Raw genomic sequence first — 19,563 nt, 5'->3', positions numbered from 1 at the left:
GAAGTCCGAGATCGTTGCGAAGGAGGATAAGGGGGCAACAGAGAAATGAATAGAAAGCATTGTTTGCTCTACCTGTACTCACCGATCTCCGGTATGTTCCTGTCATGATCGCCCTCGGCTGAAAACTGAAACAGAAACATTTTGCAATTAGACGCGGATATTCGCGTATTTTTCAAACAATAGCCGAAAGTTGATACGAAACAGAAAAACGATACATGTGTAGGACACTCGTAACGTCGAAACGGATAAAATTTCGCCATAGGCGTCCGAAGCCGTCGCATATTATAATACGGGGGTGGAATATTCCCTCCTCTTTTTTTTCTCTTTTTTTTTTCGCGTGCGGGGATTTCCATTTCGCAATACGGAATTACCATAATCTTATCACAACGCCGTTCGGTTAGCCGACAACCAATCCCATTATCGATCTATGAGCCCTCAAGATTGCTCGTAAAAGTACTTCTTGCTTCCGGCAAATGAAGTTTGCCCAGGATAACGATGGTGGCCAAGAGCAGTGAGATAGGACGCGATCGAAGGCTACGCTCTCGCTACGGGGGACCCGACGAAAGAAACTTCAACGTTATCGGACGCGAACGGATCGCCGGAAAAAAAAATACGACACCGATGTTTATCTTCCCGAACGAATTCAACAAATAGCATTACTTCTCTCCCCCGTGTCCGGGCGTGAGCGGGCATGAACCGGCGAACGGAACCATACGTTACGTCACCCTCCTTCGCGCGAGCTTTGCAGTTTTTATGGGGAAAAAGTACCGGTTACGGAATGTTCAGGGTACATAAAAGACGTTCATATAAAGACTTCCTCGCACATTGAAGCCCGTAAAGAAAGCCGGGGAGGAGCGGAGCTCGTGAAAACAGTTGCGCCGTCAATTTTGTATTCTAGAGGGGCGGCCCGAAAAAATCAGAAGAGAATCGCTCCCTTGGAAGTGATCGTGCCATTTGATACCGGTGGTGAAAAAGCACCGAAACTGACGTGGGTACAGTAAACCGATATACTCCGTGTTTCTCGGCTAAGTAAAGTATCAAACTCTCTTGGACGGAACATGAATTTCGTCTGCAGTGTACAGTGGATGGAACTGAAGTGGTACAAGCGCGGTCGATTGTGTTATTAGCGTCGTTCGATTTTGCGTTATGCTGAAGATTTTTGTCGAGCTATCTTCTTGCAAAAATTGAAATGAAAAAAACTAGCAGTAAGTAATTTATTTAACAATGCTGTTTTATATTGTGGGTCTATTGTGAGTCTTGAACTTTTCTGATCATTTTAGGCCTCGTGCCAGTCTCTATCCTTTGTCACTGAACCACGTGAGAAAGATTAAGATTAGGTTAGTCTGTATGAGCCTCGGTTTACTAGTCTTTCAACCCACACACCTGAACTTTGCATTGAAACTTCGCGTTGAACTTTGCATTGCACTTGAGATATCATTTCATAGAATACAATTGAAGCTACCGGTGACTGATTTTCCTCTGTTTTTCTCGTTTGTTTGTTTAAAATGCTCGGAAAGGAAAAGGCTGGAAATCCCGTACCACAAAATAAAGGAGTAATATACATCGTGAGATGTTTAACATTTTAAAAAGTACATCCGACTAAAGAGATAACACATAAAGAGGTATATAGAATGTCCCAGATCAGCACGGACGAAGACCGTGGGAGCGTAGAACAGATTGAGATAAACAAAAAAGTTTCACATCGTTTTACGCCATTCGCAAATTAATGAGAAATTAATTAATCTGCATAAGGTAATGAGCGCACAAGAAGCGGTGGGTCAGATTTTGTATAAAGAAAAATAGCTTACTTCTAAAAATCTAGCAACGATGGATCCACTGATAGTCAGTAGCGTGTTCCTTTTTGGCGCGCAATTTTATGTCACATGCCGCTCGCATAGAGCCTCTAAAAATCAATGGATGCCGATTGCTAGGAGATCTTTAAAAGTAAGCCATTTTTCTTTATGCAGAGTCTGGCCTACCGTTTCCCGCGCGCTCATTAGCTTACAGATTAATCAATTCCTCATTAACTATTGCGAATATCGAAAAACGGTACGGGACTTTTTGGTACGCCCTCAAGCTTTGTTCGTGATTGATATGGGACGCTCTGTATAACAAATGTACAAAATAACGTAATTTTAGCGTTTAATTTGTTTATCATTTTCTATAGCTCAGTATGTCGGTTTTGGGGCCTAGTTCTTAGAATTATCAACCCTCAAACATTTTGAAAGATAGTTATTTGCAGGGAAATATACAGTAATTTTTGTAAAACTATCAAGTTCGCATTTAAATTTCAATTTTGCATCTTCAACACAGAGATTTAGAGCCTAGAAGCAAGATAATGCGTCGATTTATTTAATTAATATTTTGGATATTCATTTAATACATATTATAGAGAGGCCTATATATACTCTCTTATTTGTGTTGCGCGCGTGCTGGAGAACGAATTACTTGCGAAAAATCGATACTCCCCGCGGCTACAGGCGGAATTAAAAAATTCGCACACCGCGCACAATTTATCTAAGTGAAGCGCAATAGGTACCGCGGGGATGGCAAGTGTGTCGTCGATTAAACACGGCACCCCGGTGTCGCCGGCGGTACCGACGATTAAATTACGGGACGACGGGACCGTGAAATATGCACGAGCATCTCGAGGTACATCTCGAGGTAAAAAGAACGGGACATGTACAAGAAGAAGGCCCGCCTCCTCTTTTCGTCCTGTTAAGCGCGGCTGCCCGGCCGCCGCAGCTGCGGCACCCGCGATATAAACCGGCTTTATTCGGAGAATCGTGACTTCCCCGGGAAATAGAAACCGGCAAAAAGAGATCCCGCGGTCGTTTCTTACCGTGGGAAATTCTCGAGTAACCCTCCTTCGCGCTGTGCGAAGAGGAATGATGAGAGAGGAGCTTTTCTCTCTCCCTCTCTCTCTCTCTCTCTCTCTCTTCCTGCGAACAGACCTTCCGAGCTTGCGAAATCGATAAGCCCTCATCCTCCGCCGCCTCCTTCCTCCTCTCCCCCGATTTCTCGTGATTCTCCTCGATTTAGGACCTCGCGCCGTCTTCGCCCGAACGTTCCTCCGTGTCGATCCGGGCTCCAACAAGGTCGCACGGAGACTGATTGAGGGTACGATCGCTGTTACCTCGCAATAGCCGTCCTCTCTCGCTTTCCGTACTAACGGCTTCCCGATATCAGCGAATTAACACGTTCGAAATTCCAGTCCCAGTCTCCGTCTCCATCGTTCTTGTCTCCGAATCTCATTACTCACGTTGCTCTCGATAAAAATCTTTAACTTGCCGCTATATCGTTTTTTTTTTATTTACCGATATTCCGCGGGGATCTATAGTTTCGAAGGAAAACGCCGGGTCTCCTCCAATTTTTCCGCGAGTTTCTTCGGTTTCTGTCGCCAAGGGTGGAAAAATCCGTTTGGAAAAATTCAGGTAAGGAAGATAAGAAGCCGAAACTTCCACGAAAAGAAATTGAAAAAAACCCCAGTTTTTGCCGAGCCTTCAGAACTACACGGGAACCACTTATGCCGGAAGATTCTATCTCAAGGGTGGTAAAAATGAGTTTTCGTTGCGCGATGCTTAGTTCGCGTTTACGAACTATTTCCACACGACTCCTGCGAGCGGAAAACGGGTACATACACGGGTGTGCACGAGTTCTCTCTCCTCTTATCAATTACTTTTTTGCAAGCTCGAGCTGAAACGTCGAACAAACTCGAAAGTCGAAATCGCGCACGATGAAAAAGGGCAGTGCTTCCGTTGCCAATTTCACCTTACCCTTTGTGCAGTTAGTCGGTCGATTAATCACTCCCCGTACGCGGGGTAGATTTACAGCCTGACAAACAGGCCGAGCGCAGCGGGAACCGCTCGTAAACAACATCCCGTAGCCTTGTCGCGAAGTGCGTTGATCTCTGCGCAAGAAAATGGAACGACGGGGGATTCAACGTCGTTGCGCGTTTTCGCTTTTGCCCCGGTTCGACGTGAAACGACCGACGTCTCCATCGCGAACGTTCGATGCAGATCCCTCCATCTCTCTCTCTCTCTCTCTCTCTCACCCCCTGTTGCCCCTAATAGAAGCCCTTTTCTGCTCATAAGTGCGAGCACTTCCGAGAGCCTCGTAAACCGGAGGATTGATGGAAGCTCGGCTCCACTGTCCGCCCGCAAAAACCGAGCTCTAAGTAAAATTGATGAAATACGAGATACTCGTAATGCGGGACGCGGCGGCCGACAACCTTGTTCCCGCTTGACAAACTTCTTGCCGCGGATTCATAAAGCCGTGGTGCCCGCAAAAGTTTCCCTTTACGCAACGAGTCGCGACGAGTCATGTAGACACTGCAAAAAGGAACGAGTGTCGTAAACAGGATGTCCCGTGAAGTTCCCGTCAAACTGAGCAGAAGTCTGTTCATCGGCGACTCCGAGGCCAACCTCCGCCTCGCGAAAAATTAAACAGCCGAATTGCGAAAATTATTCGAGATTCCGAATTACAAGCTCTCCTCGCGACTCGAGTTCTATGCGAAAGAATGCACAATAAAAGCTCCCTTTCTATCCGTCCGCTCTATATACGGTATTTTCGTCGAGAGCAAAATCAACTCGATATTCCTCGAGGAAACCTGTCGTCGGGAGATAATGTATCGCGAGAATGAGACGTCTCGCAAATAACAAAGCCCGATTCGAGAGTTAACTTCTCCGAGAAAGTTCGCGCGTTAACGACGAGCTGTCGCCCGCGCACGCCCTTAAAACAAGATGTCCGCGGTTCTTTCACACATGTCGGGGTGAAGTTGTCCCTTTCACGTCGTTATCTGCCGACGACCATGAAACCAACGGCCAACACGGGGCCACGTGGACGACTCGAGTCCCACGATGTTTGCCAACTCGTTGAATTTATCTCAATTCCATTAGTCCCCTATATTTAGACGCGCCATGGAGATCGACGCTTCGCAATATTGCCGCCAGTAAATCACGGGCCCTTCCTTTTCGGACGTTAATGAAATCTTGACGATCGACCTTGAAGTTCATTTTGCACGAGCTTAAAAGCTAGTTCACCAGCTGCACGCGTATACAATTTTCAAGCGGCGTCGAATTACCCGAAATCTTAATTTCTTCGGAAATCCACCCGTTCTTCCGAACACGCTGATTTTCCCGGGCGAACACAACGAGATCCGGTCAGTCTGAAATTTCTCCCTGACCGAAAGCTAATTCCGGAAGGAACACTCGCGAGTTGTGGGAAAATTGCAAAGAAAGGACGCGGAAGTTCCGTTTTCCGCCGACGTGTCTCCCGAGAGTCGGGGAGGGGGGGCGAACTGTAAGTTTTAATTAAATATTCGAGAGAAAGGGTCGGAAACGCGCTAGCCGCGGCGGTTTATCATGACGAGCGCAGCGCACGATGAAGTCGTGCAAATTTTCTACTTATCGCGCGCGATTCACGCGGAAAATTTCAATATACACCGTAACCGCATGTTTAATTTAACATTCCTGATATTTCGCAGTCTTTCAAGAGGTGTATGGAACGGCTGGATCGCTCCTCCGAACAAACTTGGATTTAATATCTTCAGGATTTAATATCCTCAAACGCTTAATCAAACTTGCAGTTGACTTCGAATTAAATATTCCGTCATGTTAGGGAGATGAACACCGCGGCGCGGAAGCTCGGGGAATCTCATTATCGCGCTGAAAATACGACTGTGAAACGTTCATAACGTGAATTATACGCGCATTACGCGGACGAGAGAGACGAGCGGGAGGAAAAGTGTCGAAAAATTGTGAAATGCAAAAGTGGCAAAAAATCGCACCGAAATTGCGAAGTGCAACGAAGGCTCCCTCGATCTCTCTCTCTCTCTCTTTCTCTCCCTTTCCCTCATGCACCCATCGAAGCTACCGGGATTTTGCGCTTATCTTCTATATATCCTATCGATAGCTGCAGGCAAAATCGTTCTTCCGCCAGGTGACGTCCTATAGAGTGACCTTCCCTCCGCTCTTCCCTTCCCGTTTCTTATCCGTCAGGCTGGCATGAGGGAACATGGCCGATAACGCGGGATAAAGAACGCGCGCGAACGGTAGATAAACGACGCTGAATACGATTTCCTTCGGCCACGCTCGGCCGCCGGAAAGTTCGCACGTAATGATAAACGTGTAAACACAAGGCAGAAATGAGAGGAGAGGAGAGCTCGGTACCGGCGGGACGGCATTTGCTCTTCGTCAATACGGCGACTGAATGGTGACCCGATCAAATCGCGGCGACCCGTTCGCGACGCATTGATTAAAGCGACGATAGACTGCGACGGGGAGATTTGAGTTGCCGCAAAAACATCAACTTCATCAAATTTGCATGTGAATGTAAATAGCGATCGTGAATACGAAAGTAGATCCGTGACGTAGAAGCGGCTCTCGCCGTGCAGTCGATCGATTATTCGGCCCGTCTCTGCGAGAGGAGCCCGACGTGTTGCGTCGGGCGAAGTAATTAATAGCGCTAATCGCGATTTTCGCGGCTACGATCGGTTCGGTCGCGTCGTTCGGCGCTAAGCGGCCACCGTATTCATCCGCGAACCCAGAACAATTCTGTAAATGGTTCCGATGATTAACTGTTATATCGCGCTACTAACCAGAAATTGATACCGCCGTACGTAATTGCGAACGTGCCCGGGCGCGTTCGAATATGCAATAGATACGCGACAGATTGGATACAATATAATGAATCGCGCGTTTATTCCCGGTAACGCGAAGACGCGAATTGGCGCGTGAGATAGGAGAACTCGGGCTAACGGGATCACTTTTAAGAAGTTTCGAACATTAATGTTTAGAAAATAAGAATAAACCAATCTCGTGTATCCCATTGTGTTCGGCGTAAGAAGCGTGATCGGATTAATTCACGTTTTCGATCAAACGGTAACTCCATCCTTACAAACTATTCTTTCGCGGTAAAACTTGTGTTTCTTTTATAGTGGATGTTACAAAGAATGTTATCGTGCAAAGCCAAGTTGATTGATTTATTTTTAATATGTTCGAAACCCGTTCAAATCTTATATTCCCATTGTGCTCAGATTCCTCTAAGCATTTCTTCGAGATTCGTCCTTTTCCTCGCCTGGATAAAACTTGAGAAACGTACAGCCGAGTATAAATACAACGCATTGTATATCGAACGTTTGTATGATATATCATTTCTTACACGCTCTCCGTGTGCCAGAGACGTTCGTGCGTTCGCGAGGATGAATGATGGGTGGACGTTGGGACCGGAAAAGATCCGATCCCTCGTCGTTCTCCGTCTTCTCTGGTCGCTTCATTTTTTCAACCTTCGACATCGTTTGTTATCGGACTGTCGCTCCGGCGAGAAGTGCGACGTTCGAGAATTGATGAACCACCGCGGATAATTAAGAGCGTTCTGTCCCTACCTTCGAAGAATTCGCTCGATTCCCTCTCGCGACATCCGTCGATTCTGCGGATAAAAACGGCGCTGGTTTTTCTCGCTCTTTAACTTCGCAACTCGTCTTCAAGCCCGTCCTTACAGCGAAAATTGCGCATTAAATGCGATAAATTTTCAACAGCGAGAAACTGATTACCCCTGTATAGGATTTTCCGGCCGGACTTGTGTCGGGACATTACGAGCCGGCGGATTTTCAATATCGGCCTGGTACTGACGGTCAGAATTGGCTCGGTATTGGATCACAGGTTGGATGACAGCTCCAGCCCAACGCGGACAACCAATTTTTAACCGAACATTCGCCGACGATATATTAGCCAAGAGTGAATTTCTCTCTAGCACTGCTCGACGTTGGTTTTAATAGGTGGGCCCAAGTGTCGAAATCACGCGTGTGCCATTTGGGAAAAAATGACGGATTACACGGGAATCTCTTTTATTCGGGCGGAAAAAGCACGCACGAGGTCCCGCGTTTTACGCGGAATACCGAACATTTCCAGCGCTCTATTCGCGTATCTGAATATATTCTGGCAGTGACAGATCGCATCTGTGTAGCGATATATCATCTGTCACCTGTCGTGATTACACACGTGTCGTGACAAGAGCATACGCGGCGAACGCGAGCGCGTGCCGCGCGAGATGCCGAGAAGAACGGCGTTTGTTTCACGTCCGTGCGGCAAATTTCCGCCGAGACACGGGGGCTTCAGAGAGTTCCGAAGTTTTCGGAGACGCGTGCAGTGACGGGCAAAACCCGCCGACCGGTGACACGCACGTGTAATGCGTTGAAAATGCGTTTGAACCTCGGACTCTGCACTTCGGCGCGTTCCGCTAAAAAGGAGCGACGTGCAGCATTGTCGGCGACCTGAGTCCCTCGTGAAACCACCTCGCCCCGCTCATTGATATTTCCGCGTTGAAATGGCATCGTAGCGACTTCGAGTAAATTGCTCTCTAAATTTCTTAGAAACTTCAACTTCAAATGAATGACAATTCATTCCAAGCGGTAATGAAAATACTACCACTCGGAACGAAGTGACATTTCACAAGAACGAATGTTCTACTCCGACCGTCGAGTGAATGTTCATCCGTTTCAAGCGAACGTTTAACTCGATCGGAATGAACGTTTTACTTCAAAAGGAGCGAACTCTTCCAATTTAATTCTTTGACACGTAAAGTATCTTTTTTCACTCCGTTGCTCTTAAGGTGTCGTTAATGATTTTATCTCAACATTTTTTTCAATTATATGTCATTTAATCGATTCTATTTATATCGCATTGAAAAATTTACTTGCGCCACTGGCTGAGTTTGAACTCAGAACTCCGGGATTTTGAGTCCGCCGCATTAGATTGGATTAATTTAGATGCCAAATTAAAATCGACTGATTCTGAAATATTACTGAACAATTCAACTTGAAAAATTGTATTGTAGAGAATAAAAAAACTTCCGTTTGTTATAATATGAAAATGAACTATATAATTCAATATTTATAAACTGTTCCGGTTTTCAGCGTTTGCTTTAGCCGCATATAAAGATTTATTACGAGCCGGTCTATCATTCCGGGATGAAAAATCGGCCAGCTGTCATGTGATGACGTTATTTTATTCGGACAGATCGCGCTGCCTAGCATCTCCGTTAAAAAACATCTGAACTGAACTTTATTTCTTCAACCGCGCCGCGCGAGTGAGCGTCCGCTCGTTCGCCGGCAAACGTCTGGATTTTTGGCCGACCACCTCGAATATGTTGATTCGTCGTAATGTTTGACTGTTCTGTACGAGTAGTTGTTCACGTAGTTGATTACGCGGCTCGGCTTGCGACTTGGTTCCCAGCGAGTCTCTCCGCGAGAAACGGAAATATACCGTGTCCTTTGTTTACGAGCGACAGATTCCGAATTCACTTCCCGTCAATATTGACTGTCGTTCGCATACAGACGGCGACGGCGGATTTACGGTGCAAAAACTTTCAGGATGCGGCGCGAAGAATCGCGGTACGATGGCGGAGAGCGCAGCCCCGGGGATATTCGTCGCAGCTGCCGTGCTCGTTTCCTGAGATTTCCCGCAAATTCTCTGGTATGACATGCTGTATGACGCGTACGGCAGCCTGCAAATATCGAAGGCATCCATCGTTCCGTCGCGTCCCACGACCCTCATTTCGGCCGTCCTTCCCCCAGCGGACGAGACGCCGAGAAAGCTCCTCAGGAATCGAGGCTTTTACGACTCTTAGCGCGGAAAATTCGAAGAGACATCGAAGGGAAACACGATCCCGCGCAAACTTTGATCCGCGAGCGTGCTGCGCTACCTCTTAAAACTTGCTTCCAGCCGGAATGAGCTCTGCTTACAATCACACATCCTTTACCTCGTATCGCTTTGCTTACCCTGCTTCTTTCGTTTTGCACTCGGCTAATTTATTTACCTTATCCGCGACTTCTACCGATTTATATTTGCGTAGTGTTCCCGCGAGAAATATTTGCGAGAAAATGGTGCTGGCGAATCCCTCGGTCGCTTGAAAACACGCGCGCGTGTTCGAAATTGTATCTAATTACTATCCTCATTTTTAAGGATGACTCTCTCTCTCTCTCTCTCTTCCTCTCTCTTTTTGTCAAATGGATAACTAAATTTCTCCCGCTCTCATTCGGAAACGACGATTGATGATCCAGCCGGAACGAATGTAACACGGACGAATGGCTACGGTCAAGCGAACGTGATACACTATCGGTCACAAAAGAGAAGAGAGGAGCAGACTGATCCAATAATCGACGTGAAAAGAAAACATCAACACGGAGCTGTGGTCGCTTTTGTTGTCGTAATAATTACAATGTAAATTTCTCCGGGGGATCGGATTGTGTTAAAAACAGCGCGCTACACGCATGGAGGGAAATAAATCGCATGCAAATTGTAGTTACATGTAAAACATAACAAAAAAGGATTGATATTTGTAAGGAACCTTGTCCATTTTGAGCCAACGGCGTTACAGTTATCAACTGTATACCATTTTACAATAATAAAAATACTAAGAATGAAGTAATTTTAAATTCTCGAGCTCCTGCCGAAAGCAGTTGCAGTTTTTGGAATATGTCATCCTATTCGTTCGATCGACCTAGCTCATCGTCAGAGTTATCGAAGCTAAGAAATATGTCACTGATATCCTCAGAACGTGTCTGCATGTCTTCAGCAAGATATCTGGCATATCCTAGATACCAAATGAGTGACATAATGTGGACAACGTACGGTGCAAGCACCATTCTTACATATGCAGTGACATACTCTGATAGCGTCTTTCCCTTCACCGTTTCCCTACAATGTAAACGTGATACCATGTTTTATTTACACGTCACGAATTATTTTCCAGCTTTAATAAATATTGAATCCGCAGTCTCAACATTATACTTGGTAATCAGTAATTATACCACGGCTGAATTCCATCCGCCATCGTTCTGGACATTTTTTCCATGATAAAATCTGTTTGCATGATTTAATATTTTATATCCAAGAGCTATTAAGCAGCCAAAAAAGTATTTTTGAAAAAATTATACTGAAAAATGTGCGGCATTTACTTGTTATCACCGTCATCGCGAGGAAGTACTCTGGACGCAGAAGTAAATCTGAAATCCTTCGCCATTTTACAAACAACTACGCGATTTCTGAGATAATTAAAAAAGTTTCCATACGCGATCACTTTTAATCATTAATAATTCAACATCTTGCATTTGTTGTACGCAAAATGAGATATAGAGGACTTGAGAATGATGATGATTATCGATTATTAAAAATGACATGTGGAGGACTTTTCTGCTCAGTTCAACCTTTTCTTTCTGCACCGCAAGATTCCAAATTTGCTCGACCAAAATTTTCCAGACGCCTGGTATAAAACAAGCGAAGTTCTTTATCAGGATATTCCGAATAAATGAATAAGGGATCATCCTCGGTCACCCGAACAAAAAAGTCGTCTTTCTTCTTATAATCGCGCGCACGAGATTCGCGACAAATGCTCGTTGCGGAACGAGCATGACGTGAGTTTAATGATCATCCGGGAAGGAGCGTAGCCGTTAGCCACAGAAATGAAAAACCGCACGCAGGATGACACGACGGGATGTTCCTGACGTGCACGAGGCACCGCCCGAACGGGATTGTCCGCGAGAGTTAAGCGAAACTGCTGGGAAATTGCAGTCCTAGGCGGAATGTCGCGCGCAACGAGCGTATTGTCATTTTTACATCAGTCGTTGCTTGTTACAGGCTCTCGTCAGTGACTCGTGTCGAGCGACGGTATTCTCTCAGGTACCGACCGCTGAATCGCAGATTTCAAGAAAAGAGCCCATAACGATATGCATATATGTATTCTGTGTTTTCCGAATAAAATCGGTCCTTTTCCGGGGAAAAGGCCGCGTTCCCGCGGAGCAGAATTTTTCGGAAGGCCGTCGGAGTGTCACGCAGTTTCGCGGGAATGCTCGGGAAGCGCTCGTATAAAAGGGGAAAATAATAAATATTTGCTTAACAAGTAACGTGCAAATCACTCTTTTTCAAGTTGCGTGTTTGCTCGGGAGGAATACTCGTTAATATCGAAACGTGGCGTCAAGAAAAAACGAAAAATATACGGCCACACAGTTTTGTCGCGAGAACCGGTTTAATTACATTAGCACAGCTTTCCGCGAATGCTGTGCGCGATTCAAAAGAGCCATTTCGTAATTAGATTCATTCTCGTAACTGCGCGCACGAAAAAGATTCGTTTGTCATTATCCCGTCTCTTTGCCCCGGCCGTCGAAATGTACAACAGAAGGCGAGGATCACGTGGAAAGCGCAGATACGAAAAGTCCGGAAGAGCCCCGGGCGCGGGAAGGAACGGATTTTGGCGGCCGCCTTCTCGACGACTGCATCATTGACGAAGGGGAGTCCCGGGTCTCCCGAGAATTCGTTAATACGAGAATGCCGAGGAAGTCAGCGAGAGAAGCCGAGTATAAAGGGAAGTCGCAGCGACGAGTGCACCGTTGACAAAGAGGGTCGAAAGCGAGGCAGCGGCGACGACGGCTTCAGAGTGAACTTGCCCCGGGGGTTCGCGACGATACAACGGCGGGACGTGACTACCTCGGGGCGGGGAATGCCACGTGCACGGCCGCCGCTATAAATCAAGCATTACCGAAACGACCGGCCGCGACACGGCCGTGCCGATAAATGCGGAGAGGAACAAACGGCGTTGTATCGCCGCGACGATATTTGCCAGTAGCGCCGGCAACCGGATGCTTCGACCGGGGGAACACACATGCTTCTCTCGGAAAGAGAAAGAGAGAGAGAGAGAGAGTCGATCACTCGTCCGCGAGCTCGAAGACGCGCCTACGTGACGGAAAATGGAAAATTCGTCGCGCCCGACGCGGCCCGGCGAGCGGAAAATTATGCGACCCGCCAATTTCCGGCCGAAAGATTAACGGTCTTCGCGCGGAGCGGAACGCCAGCTGGTCCACGCTCGCTGTGAGCGATAAATGGAGTGTGTGTGTGTGTGTGTGTGTATGTGCTTAAGCCGTCGTACGCTTCCCGACGTCGATCTGTCGGCGCTGGCAATCGAGCGGTGATTCGGATATTTTCCCGCGACTCGTTCGGAGTTGCGCGTTAAAATTTCACAAGACGCAGATAGCGACGCGCGAAAAGGACGCTCGTCACTTGAGAAGTCCTTCCGCCGGCGGAAGGAGGGTTCAATCGGGAAAGAAGCGAGCAAAACCGCGAGGCGAAACTCGAGAACGACTTCGCCGTGATGGTGCAAAAATAATATAAAAGGATTGGAAGATCGAGGAGGAGGAGAGAGAGAGAGAGAAAGAGAGAGAATAAATCGCAGCTCGTCGCGATAAGACACAGACTTCAACGCGCGGACATTATCCGGCGCGCGTTATTGATTCCCCGGGAGTTGTGAACGTAAATTGTCCCGATAATAGGATTTGTCGCATTTCCGTCGGCTCGCTCCCTGCAACTTTTAATCGGACTGCAGCTTTTATCGCCGCGATTTATTCGCGTTGCCGCGCGAAGCTAGGATTATCTATATCGCTATGGTTGCTACACACTCGCTTATTTTTCCTCGCTCGCCGGCTCGACTCTTTGGTCGACACACGCGTCCCTAATTTTCAGAAATTATTTCATTTTGATCAGTGAAAGTTGTATTTAAAAAAGAAATGAATGAAAAGAAAAAATTAACATTTTGATTATTAACACAAAAATGTGTCAAAATTTTCGGAAAATTTTCATCAATATTAACCGAATGTGTCACGAATGCAAACAAAGTGTATAACCACACGCATCCATATATTTACAAGTTACACCGTTTAATGTGACCGTTTTATAGCTTTTACTGCCCTCCCCGCCATTACAGACCATCAAACAAGATGGTAGCCTTCCTCTCCTCGTAGTGTGACGTAATTTTTGAAAGACCCTTTTCAGTCTTAATCTCGAAGGCACTTCGTCCGAGAGGGAGAGATTCGCGAGTTTATTTTCACTTTAGAAGCCGAAAAGAGCGCGTTAAAAGAGCAATTCTTCGGCGTCTGTGCGAGCAGGTTTTGCTCATCGCCGTTAATAACGTCCCGAAAATAACGTTACCTGTCCGGCCTCGAGGCACACTTCCAGCGCGTTCTCGATAAGTAAATATACTTCGCGAAGAACCATCGCCGTTGTATCGGCGAATAACAATAACAACGACGCGCCTTCGCGATTTCTCACCACGGTCGCGCACAACTCGTCGTTCCGTCGCGACGTTGGGACGGACGCGAAGAGGCGCACTTGAGCGCGAAATAAGGTATTTATACGCACGCCGTGCGATTTTCCGCGAAAGGTTCGCCCGTAAAGTCCAGCCCCGAACAACCTATAATTAAACGCACGCGGGTGGTTGCGGTCGAATTTGCATATAATTGGAATTAAAGGCGTCTCGCGAATAGAGACGGCGGCGAGAAAGGTGTCGGCGGACGGAGAGACGGCTTTTGCACGCCCGCCGAAATATTCCCCGCGTTCGTCTCCTCGGCATTTTTAAACTGTCCGAACGTCGTAATGTATGCGTCGCTTTGTCTCCACGATAATATATGCGTCCCGGTGTTGCCACCCGTCCGGTTTTCACCCGGATAATCCGGAGCTTCCGAACGGTTGTTCGGTTTTGTCGAAATTCGGAAATTGATTTTCCTACATTTCTTACACAAACGCATAAAAGTATTCCATTTTTCGACGTTTATGTTGAAAGAACGTTCCCTACGATGAACTCATCACGGTGGGACATGAGGAGCGGATTCCGAAATTTATCCGAAAATGTCAAGGCTGAGCCGGTGCTTTGCAGCAATTTAAATATGTACTTTATTTAAATATGTCACATATATTATCTGTTTATTATTACGCGTTTACATATTATTTAAATACATTATTATTAAATACTTATCATGAATGTATGCAATAATAAACAAGATACGATCTCTCTAATATCACTATTATTATCGCCATTCTGAGGCCTTTTCTTCCTTTTTTTTTTTTTTAGTCTATCTTCAGTGTTCAGGTGACCGTAATTAAAAAGGTGGCGACGCGCACCATAATTCCGCAGTTCCCGCCGAGCCGCAAGTTCCCTACGTCGTCCTGCGTCGTCCGCACTTCTACGTTGATTTATTCCAAATTTATCGCGGCCGCGTTTTCGAATATTAATTAATCAAACCCCGGTTTTGCCGGGAAACGCGTTCTCCGCGAACTTCGTAACTCCGCATGCGCGCTCTACATCGCTTAATAGTGAATTTTAACAGATCCTGGGCGCGCCGGCTGCGCATTTCGTTGCAGCTCGTACGCGTCGGGGAGGCCCTGTAATTATTCCGCTTCTCTCGCCTACTCGTAAATTATCGTCGATACGACACCTGACGCGGCAGCGAACGGCGTCTCGAGCATCGACCCAGCCATTTAAGGAATTGAATTTGCGAAAAGCGCGACAGGCGTAAACGAGATAAGTGTGCGTGTGTGTGTGTGCGCTATTTACTCGAGATATGCCGGCAGACGGTTTTATCGACACACTCATCGCGCCGTGTACGAGCGCGCGCTGATGAAAGAACTCGGAGCGGAACGGTACAGCGAAATGACGTTACGCTCGAGTTAATTATTCTCTAATCGACTCAGCGGCGGCTCGAGTTGAATCCGCAGTCATTCCTCGTCTATTTATCCGAGACGACGTCGCGCAGAGCCGTCGTATATATTCCGACTTCTTCCCCTTCAGGCGTGCCGTCTAAAGATCCGGATTAATCAAAAGGCCGCGCGCGGACGTGCGCATAAAAGAAAGAAATATCGGTCGGAACGGCGATATCCAATTTTAAAGCTGACCAGTGCGGTCGTAAAATTTTGCAGTACGTGCGGTACGGCGGGAATCAAGATAAGAGGTTTACGGTTGACCGTATTAATACGAGCCGACGCGGTGTATCGCTCGCTCGCTCGCACCGTTACTGCGCGAGAGAAAGGACGAAACGCTCCGACTATTTATACGTCCGACCGCGTGCGGATCGCGGTTGCTTTTAGAGGTCGGCGAATTAGCAGTAAAGCGGATATCAAAATACCGATGTCAGTTGTAATATACGGCAAACTGGCGGAAAACGTGCGAAGTGACGTTTTTTCAAACGCGGCTCTACGTCGAGGTGAGTGCCAGTTATCAACGCGCGCTTATCCGACGCTTAGAGGACGGGGTCGCGGGAGAGGGACGAATCCCGAGTCGAAATTTTGGCTCTATGTTGAAACTTTAATTCTACGACATAGTGGGAGCTAAGATAGTATAAAAATAGGTTCAATTCCAATTCTAATAATGTAACGTGACCTCTACTTTGACCCTGATCATGTCTTGAATTTCCGTTTCCGCTGTTTCAATGTGAAAATAGGACGATGAAGGTAGCGTGAAAATTCAATCTGTAGAATTAAGGGTTCGAAAGAGAAGTTAGGAAGTTATCGATATCGTCAAAGTAGATTTTTATCAGTCTACAGGCCGTCTAAGTAGAGGTGAGAACTATCCTGAAGAGCGTCGGAGTGGCGTCCAAATTTCGACTCGGGATTATACGAATCGTTTTAAGTATTTTCAGCGCGAAAATAATTTGTAGGACCGTTGAGCGTAAAACAATCGCGCGCGCGCTGCGAATAATCGTTCATACACCGTCCTTCTCATTCGCGCCGTAAATGAATTTATCGCGTCGAAGTGCTCGCGACAATATTGTAAAAAACGGCGGGGCGGCCGAGGAAGCGGTATTAAATCGTTGATGATTTAGCGCGTCATTCGCGCGTTCACTCGCGACGCCGATTTTTACGTACGCGCCTCGGAAATCGTATCAGCGCGCGCGTACGTCGCTACGCGCCGGTTTTTAATCGGATTCCCGGCAAATCGGATTAATGACGATTCACCGTAGCCACTGAAAATTGCCCAAGAATGTTGGAAATTCGAGATTTGCGCGCGCGCACCGCCATTTTATATCCCACCTTTTACACCATTGGAATTGTACACCGGGGAGGGAATACAAATAATTTGAGATAATAACCACTTTCTCGTTATTTCATGCATGCCCGACGAGACTCGCGATGCGCCGCATTTAATGATCGGAACAAAGAGGGAGAGGCGAAAAATTGCTTCCACTCCATATATATAATTTCAGTAGAAAACTATTCACTTCGCGGAACGTTCAACGAATGGGGGAAAAAACTGAATTTCTTTTTTTAAAATAACACGATCTTGCATCGTAAAGAAAGAGTTATCTCCCGCGATTTAATCGCAAATTTTTTTGTAGAAAGCGCCACGGCGCGCGTTGCAGCGAGAGTTTAACGAAAGTGAGAAAAAGGCACAGTTTAGCTTTCCACGTTGTGCAATATTTGCCGTTCGAAAAAAATCACGGCGCTAAATCACGATTCTAACGCCAATAGTGGGCACTGTCTTCTCTCTCTTTCTCTCTCTCTCTCTCTCTCTCTTTTTCTCTTTTCCTTTATACAAATTTTCACGTGTGCGAAAGCTACTACGTGAAAACGATGAAACGGAGCCGAAAAAACGTCTCCAACGGCAAATACTGCGACACGCCCGGAGTTACGTTGCCCGGCCGATTTATCAAAGCGAGAGAGTGCGAACAAAGTTAACTTACCGGATCTCGGGGAAATTCTTCGTCGCAGCGCCCGCACGTCACGCCCGAAGCTTCCCCGCGGAAACTTTCCCGAGGAAAGTTCCGCACCATACACAAGCATGCTGCTACGACTTCCGCAGGAGCTCGCACCGCGCGATTCTCTCCTGCTCGTCCCGAACGCTTAATATTCACAACCCACCGTGAAATCGCACAAATTGCGCTCAGACACGTCACGGAACATTTTGCTACCCGCGATTCGAACATTTCTTATTGTCTGATTTAATTTGTAATTATTAAAGATTGTGCGGAAAGAAAGGCTCTTGTTGCCGCAATTGATCACGGTTTATCGTCAATTACTATGGGTAAAAAGATTTGCTACACGGGAAAAGTAATTTTGCTATTGTAGCAAAAACGTCGTTGTGACAGTGATAAAATTTGGTTTGCATAAACAAATAATTTTGCGGTTGATATGCCTAACAAGTAACAATTAATAATTCAAACCAATCTTTTTACTATCCAAACAAATTTTTTTACTGTTCTTATGATGACTAACAATTTTTGCCGTGTCAGCGAAATATTGTTTTCCATGTATTATATATGGCCATTTTTAGTAATTAATAACTTTGGAATTTTGCGTGTTGTTTAGAAAATGGTAGAGAACTCGAAGGATGTTTACCGGGGTCGGAGGTCCCAGGAAAAAAAGCTCGAGCGAAACCTACTTTTATTACTACCTTCTCGTCTTCAACTCGGCTAACTGTGCGATGTGAAAAATTAAATAGAAATGAAAAATGTATTAATTAATTGAAAAAATTGACATTTGAATTGAAAGTACAATCAGCGGTGCAGTCGCGAGAGGATACGCCAAATTTACTGTAAAAAATTTCACACACATTCATTCGATTGTTTCCAACCGATAGCGGATTTCAAGCGGACAAACCAGCGTTTCATCGTTTCGTTTGCCTATAAACGAACAGGAGATTCGTTTGTAATATTAAAGATAACGTAAAATTCACGGTAGTATCTCTTTGTAATCCTCGTGTATTGTTCGCGCGTCAGTTCAATATACAGGGTGTTTTACAACATGATTTCAGAAATAAATTCACGACACAAAAGTAATACAAAAAGTTCACATAAACATTTGTCCTATATGACTTTGTTTCCGGATTACAGACGTTTTCGTGTTTCATTAGTTTTCCTTATAAACTGAGCTAGCGTAACGTCTTCATACATTTCTATTCGTAAAAGAAATATTAAAACGACCACACTTTGGGCTTGAAGACAAACTTCTAAAGGCCTTATCAGTCATTGACTTTCTAATACGTTCGAATATTACGGGTGTCGTTCTGATTCGCTGGTAACTTTCTTCAACACGCTAGTGGAATACGTCAACGTCGTCTATCGTTGCATTCTGAACTATAGATTTTAAATAATCCCACATAAAAAATTCGATGGATATAAGAACCAATTTTTCATTTTCTGATTAACTTGTGGTTTAACTTAAACTGATGATTCAAAAATAGCGCTTTTCTATTCATGGTTAAGCATTAAACTAATGTTTTTATAGTGGTAACTTTTAAAGTTTAATGATTAAAAATTAATGAATAGAAAAACACAATGTGTACATTATCATCAGGTTAAGCCTAAACCACAAGTTAACCAGAAAATAAAAAACCGGACGCAACCCTGGCGACTTAACAAAGTCGACAAGCCTAACGAGAATTAGTTTAATACGAAAATGTCTGCATCTCCAAATCAAAGTCAGACAGGACAAACGTTTATAAGAACTCTTCGCGTTACTTCTGTCCCCTGAATTCATTTCCGAAATTACGCCCACACGTTATGAAACACTCTGTAAATATACGGAGGTGAATACGGCCAGCGATACGGCGCGAGAGGAACGATTTCATCAAACGCGACGCAGACTGTTCGCGGCGTTCCCGCATTCCCGCGGTGAGAATTTAACAAAAGCTCGATTCTCGATATCGATGCACGCAAATGGTCGTGCGGGCGCGCCGATAAAGGTGTAACCGCGCGCGAAATATCCCCCTCATTCCTTCGCGTTCCTTTCTTCATTGCGGGCGCGC

At 45.8% G+C, this 19,563-nt stretch overlaps 1 protein-coding gene across 1 annotated transcript in view; it reads right to left on the bottom strand.

The window, feature by feature from the left end:
* The window catches only part of LOC106749788 (transient receptor potential-gamma protein), a 102,494-nt gene that overhangs the window by 57,539 nt on the left and 25,392 nt on the right, over positions 1-19,563 (bottom strand). Inside the window, exon 2 of the mRNA XM_014629608.1 lies at positions 83-125. The gene's annotated coding sequence lies outside the window, so the exon portion shown is untranslated. The remainder of the gene's footprint in view (positions 1-82; positions 126-19,563) is intronic.

Source organism: Dinoponera quadriceps, unplaced genomic scaffold (genome assembly GCF_001313825.1).
Source record: "Dinoponera quadriceps isolate SergipeBrazil2010 unplaced genomic scaffold, ASM131382v1 scaffold3289, whole genome shotgun sequence".
Lineage (NCBI taxonomy): Eukaryota > Metazoa > Arthropoda > Insecta > Hymenoptera > Formicidae > Dinoponera > Dinoponera quadriceps.
Note: the sequence above shows the minus strand (reverse complement) of the source record. Positions and strands in the feature narration are given on the sequence as shown.